This window comes from Calliphora vicina, chromosome 2 (genome assembly GCF_958450345.1).
Source record: "Calliphora vicina chromosome 2, idCalVici1.1, whole genome shotgun sequence".
NCBI lineage: Eukaryota > Metazoa > Arthropoda > Insecta > Diptera > Calliphoridae > Calliphora > Calliphora vicina.
In genome coordinates, this window is record NC_088781.1 from 45,365,794 (window position 1) to 45,371,793 (window position 6,000).

At 27.3% G+C, this 6,000-nt stretch overlaps 1 protein-coding gene across 1 annotated transcript in view; it reads right to left on the reverse strand.

Annotated features, from left to right (window-relative positions):
- LOC135952016 (protein phosphatase 1 regulatory subunit 14B) overlaps positions 1-4,795 on the reverse strand; it is a 37,363-nt gene extending 32,568 nt beyond the window's left edge. The window contains exon 1 of the mRNA XM_065501788.1: positions 4,755-4,795. The gene's annotated coding sequence lies outside the window, so the exon portion shown is untranslated. The remainder of the gene's footprint in view (positions 1-4,754) is intronic.
- Positions 4,796-6,000: the final 1,205 nt, after the last annotated feature.

A 6,000-nucleotide genomic window follows, 5' to 3' on the forward strand; every position in this document is an offset into this window, starting at 1 on the left:
TAATCTTTCAATTAACTCTTTTCGTTAAGATTTGAAGCAATTGTTTATGACAGCAAACATTAATTAAATGAAAACTAATTAAAAATTTCGCTTTTCTTCTTTAACCTTATTAGCAGCAAAATTATTAATTAGCAATTTATATTCTTCATCTGAAATGTTCAACGTAAGTAACCCTTTTTACATACAAATTTAAAACCCGTTCTCTTAAATGCTGTTTCTGAGAACCAAGCCAGTTTGAATGCTTCAGTGTTAATTAAGTATTGGGTTAATTCAGGAAACTTCATTGATTGTCATTATTATTGACATTTATATACCCATTTAGAATCCCCTACCCCGGGGGACCTTAGTCATTTTAAACTTTTTACAATAGTTTTTTTTTTAATCTTTTAATCACTATAAATATTCATTCCACAGTTTAGAATATTTCATCATTTCATTAGAATATACTGAATGCATTATTGTGAAAGTTTTCTTATCACTAAGCCACCACACTGACCCTGGGAGCACAAACCACAGCTACTGACAATGCGATTGCTTAATTTCTGTTTAACATTTTGTATTTAACAGCGGCGACAAAATGCTTTAAATCTTTTGGCTGCAATTAATTATGTGTAAAATGTGTCTACGATTACAAAATGTTATAATAAATTACTTAATTATTTCCAAATCATTACCAAAATATAAACATTTTTCTTAACTAAACAATTTAAGTAAACGAAATGAAACAAATTTAAGAACATTTGTCAAGAGGAATTCAAAGAAAGCGGCAATTTTTGGGTAATAAGCGACTGAGGAATGCTTTACAAACATTTCAGGTGTCTGGTTTTTCAAATCTGGGATATATGTAATTGTTTATCAAAACTCTCATATGTATTGCTGGCAACATGTTGCTGAATATTCGAATTTAAATTATTTACAATTTGAACATTTTTAAAATATTTCCAAAATTTAAACTAACAAGATGTTATTAAAGAAAATATGATCTGATTTGTTGCTAGCAACATGTTGCTAAATATTAAAATTCTGATTTAAAATATCTACAATTTTAATATTTTCAGAATTTATTCAATTTGAAACTAGCTGTAAAGGAAATTTGTATTAAATTATTTCAAATAATTTCTTTGCAACATGTTGCTAAACAAATTCAAATTATTCTCGGCATATATTTACATATTCTACAAAATCTTACAGGAAACTTTGTTATGGCAGCAGAAACTATAATGTTTTTGATTGTTTAAAAATTGGTTTCTAGCAACATGTTGCTAGACAACAATTATTCATAATCAAGCTAATATTTCATAGCTGTGACAATAAAATGAGAGGAATTGTATTTAATTAGAAAAAACTTCCATTCCAATTCTTTTTACATATCCCAAACACCTCTAACAGTCGTTATTATTGTTCTATTAGATGTAGCGCATACAAATTCATACAATAACAAATTAAAAGTTCACCCAACAATACCAAACAACTTTAAAAAAAAGCAAAGGAAATTGTTATTTTATGTCACAACAATGGCTATAACAGAAACTGCTGCAGCAACAGCAAGTCAACAACATTCAGCCAACATTATTCATATTCCATGACTCGACTCGTAAATGTTCTTTCTTTGTGTTGAAGAAAAGAAATGCTAAAACTAACAACTAACTATGTAAATAAATAAAATATATGTATATAAAAACGAGAGAAATATGTTGTAGTTTTAACCAAATGTCTTAGACATTTGAAATGTAGACATTTGATGGTATTTTCAATAAATTTTTTTATTTTTTTATTCATAATTAAATGATATGTGTAAATTTTTGCCAGCAACATGTTGCTAAAGATTAAAAATAATTAAGCAACATGTTGAATTTATGTTGTAATGCAAAATATAGTAATTGAATAGTTTATAGTAAGTTTTTTTCGCCAGCAACATGTTGCATAAGATGTGTTTGGAATTTAAAGTTCTTGTTTCTAGCAACATGTTGCATTTCTGCTGTAATGCGAAATATAGTACAATTATATAGCTTCTAAAGACTTTTGCTCCAGCAACATGTTGCAAAAGAAGGGTTTGCAGTTAAACGTTCATGATTCTAACAACATTTTTATGGAAGAAATTGAATTCTGAGATTTGCATACAGTTTTTTAGCCAGCAGCATGTTGCCAAAGCGCATTTATGTTGTAACGTAAAATAAAGTAAAAGCTTATTTTCAAATTCAGCAATAGCCTGCATTTTGTATCGCCATAAACATGTTGTGAAATAAGTGGTGGGAATTAAATTTCTTGTTTCTTGTGGCAAATTAGTTACATTTTAAATCTGATTAGTAAGAATTTAACAACTTCTAATTACACTTTGAGCTAGCAACATGTTGCAAAAGACTTTAGTTATTTTTAAAATTTTTGCCAGAAACATATAGCGAAAACCGAAGTTCTTCCTTAACAATTCAGTAATAAACGATCAGCATTGTATATTTTAATAAACTAAACATTTAAGTCTTTATATTTCGCAGTTTTAATGAATTTGTTGGTAAATTTTTAACAATGATTTATCAGCAACATGTTGAGAAAGATATTATTTCAGTAAAAAGAAAAATTAAATAATTGCTTTGGCCAGTTTTCAATAATTTGTTGGTAAATTTTGTTTCAACATCAAATTGAGAGAGACCTTTAGCAACATGTTGCAATTGATAATGTCTATTTATTATGCTGCTGCAACTACTATTCTCTTCCTAAAATCAAAATTATAATGTTTATATGAAGTGTGACTATATAAAACAATGGTTAAGAATCTTCTATGTCAACTTTTTTAAAAACGTTGATGAATTTTTTGCCAGCAACATGTTGAGAAATACATTTTAAAGCGCCAACATAATGTCAGATACATTTTGCACTTTTCTTCCTTAACAATTCTATAATAAACGATCAGCATTGTAAATGTTAATAAACTAAGCATAAAAGTCTTTATATTTCAGAGTTTTTATGAATTTTTTGGCCAATTTTTAAGAATGGTTTATCAGCTACAAATTTTTTATCAACAACATATTGAGAGAGACCTTTCGCAACATGTTGCAATTGATAATGTATATTTACTATGCTGCAGCAACTACTATTCTCTTCCTAAAATAAACATTTTAATGTGACTATAAAACAATTGTTAAGAATCTTTTATGTCAACTTGTTTAAAAACGTTGAATAATTGTTTGCCAGCAACATATTGGGGAATACATTTTAAAGCGCCAACATAATGCCAGAGACATTTTGCACAGGTCTTCCTTAACAATTCAATAATAAACGATCAGCATTGTAAATGTTTCAATGAATTTGTTGGCTAATTTTTAAAAATGGTTTATCAGCAACATGTTGAGAAAGATATTATTTCACTTAGCAACTTAGGAAAATGAAAAAATTACTTTTATAATATTAAATAATTGCTTTGCCCAGTTTTCAATAATTTGTTAGTAAATTTTGTATCAACAACATATTGAGACAGACCTTTAGCAACATGTTGCTGTTGAAAATGTTTATTTATCATGCTGCTGCAACTACTATTCTCTTCCTAAAATCAAAATTGTAATGTTTATCTAAACAGTGACTATAAAACATTTGTTATAAACTTTTTATGTCAAGTTTTCTAAAAACGTTAAAGATTTTTTCGCCAGCAACATGTTGCAAAAGAGATATTTCCAGTTGCCAACATAATTCAATTAAAAATTCTAATTTATAATGATGTATTAAGTTAATTTAAAGTAGAAATATAATTAACAAAATTAAGAACTTTGACAGAAACTTATAGAATTATAATTTTAGTCATAGAAAATTTCAATGTTTAAAGAACTTTTACCTCTGCAACATGTTGCCAAAGTCACTATTTATTACATGAAAAAATGTATTTAAATAGTCATACAAATTTGTACACATTTTTTATAAATCTTCTACAAACCACTGTAAATATTACCATCAACATTTTCTCTTTAAATATACATTCTCGACAATTGCACAATTTATTAAAATATTTCATATATTTATTTTATATATTTCCTTCTATCTTTCTTTCTTGGCTTTTCATAAAAATAGTTCTTTTTTCTTAGTCAAGCACAGCTAGCACTAAACTAAAAATATTTGGCATCTTTGTTGCATCTGTCAGAGAATTTGAAAATTGTTTCTGTTTATAGTGGGTTTATGGGGGCATATAATGATTATAACGATGACGTTGAATGCGGCAACGACAAAGACAAAAAACATCCAGAAAAACAAGTGGAGACTGTAGAAAATTTATTTATAAATAAATTATTTTGTCATCATTTCAAATGTATGTTGGATTATACTATGTGTAGTTAACAAATTATACAAGTTTTGTATTAGAAAAATAAGAAAAAGTTTTTAAATATTTATTTGACAATTGGTGTGAGTGTGTTTTTTAGTTTGTTTTGTGTTGGAACACTAGTAGATGGGATTTAAATATTGGGAAATTTGAAATAGATTTGTTATGAGGAGGGAAATTTATTAAAGAGACCTAATAACTTTTTCGAAATTTCTATACAAATTGGTTGTAACACTGCTGTCAGATTCGAAATCTCTCTCTGATTACGATTAATGAGAGGCAGAAATGAAAAGTAACATTTAAGCAAACCATTAGTCTCTGGAAGACTTAATAAAATCTTTAGTTTCTCCTTAAAATCCAAGGTATTATAAATTATTTGATTTACTGTAGTTATTAACTAAAAACACCTATAAATAAAATTCATAAAATATATTTCTAAATGTTTACTTACCTATTTTAAAACAAATTCAAAGTTTCCAATGTAATACCGATTGTTATTGCCAATAGAGGAGTCTGAAAGAAAAAAAAATATAAAGTGAAATTATTAAGGTCTAAGTATAGAGGTAAAGTAGTTTCAAATATTGATTGTTTAATCCAACAATTTTTCGGTTTTAATAAACAACAAGCAAGAGAGCTATATTCGGCTGTGCCGAATTTTATATACCCTTCATAATAAAAATGAAAATTTTAAATATTTTTAGGTAACAAAATTTAATTTTATTTCCAGTTGTTTTTTCGAAATTGTTTTTTAATTTTTTTTTTTAAATTTAATAATTTTTTTTTAATTTAAAAATTTTTTTTTTTTTAATATTTAGCGAAAAAAATTTTTGGTGAAAAAAAAAATTCGGGCTAAAAAATATTTTTTCGATTTTGACCCATTATAGGTCCAACTTACTATGTTATTATATACGTCGTTGCAAAGGTCTTTGAAATATCTATCATTAGATATCCATATTGTCTATATTAATGACATAGTAATCCAGATATATGTAGGTAAAAAATAGACCAAAAATCGAGGTTGTCCTGGTTTTTCCTTATATCTCAGCCATTTCTGGACCGATTTTCTCGATTTTAAATAGCAATAGCCGGAAGAATTCCGGAAATATTGATGTATGAATCGTGTATGTAAGTTATTTGGGGGCTGCGGAAAGTTGATTTCAACAGACAGACAGATGGACATGGCTTAATCGACGCAGTTATCTATAAGGATCAAGAATATATATACTTTATAGGGTCGGAAAATTATATTGTGGAAATTACAAACGGAGTGACAAACTTATATATTGGGAGCTGCTTGATTAGCTCCCAATGAGCTTGCAAGCTCCTGTTAAGTAAGAGTAACAACTCCAATTCTTGATCTTCAAACATTTTTGTCTGGTCTGGGCGATTTTTTGTCTTCCGTGTTAAATTCTATACTTCTGTTCCAAACAAACCATCTCTCGCATATTGAAACCGATCTTCCAACATCTTTTTCCTACTTGTAGAATAGCTTAATTTTCTAGCTAATATATTCAAAATTATTCTCATATTCTTAACTATGTATACATTTCCTGGCCATTTTTCTAACACTCAAATTTCAACATAATTTATCAAAAAATTAATCAACACAATTGTATAACATCACCTGTCATACGTTTTAATCTTAGATAAATGAGTTTAAATTTGGTACCTAATCTTTTTATGGATTTAATTTTTTT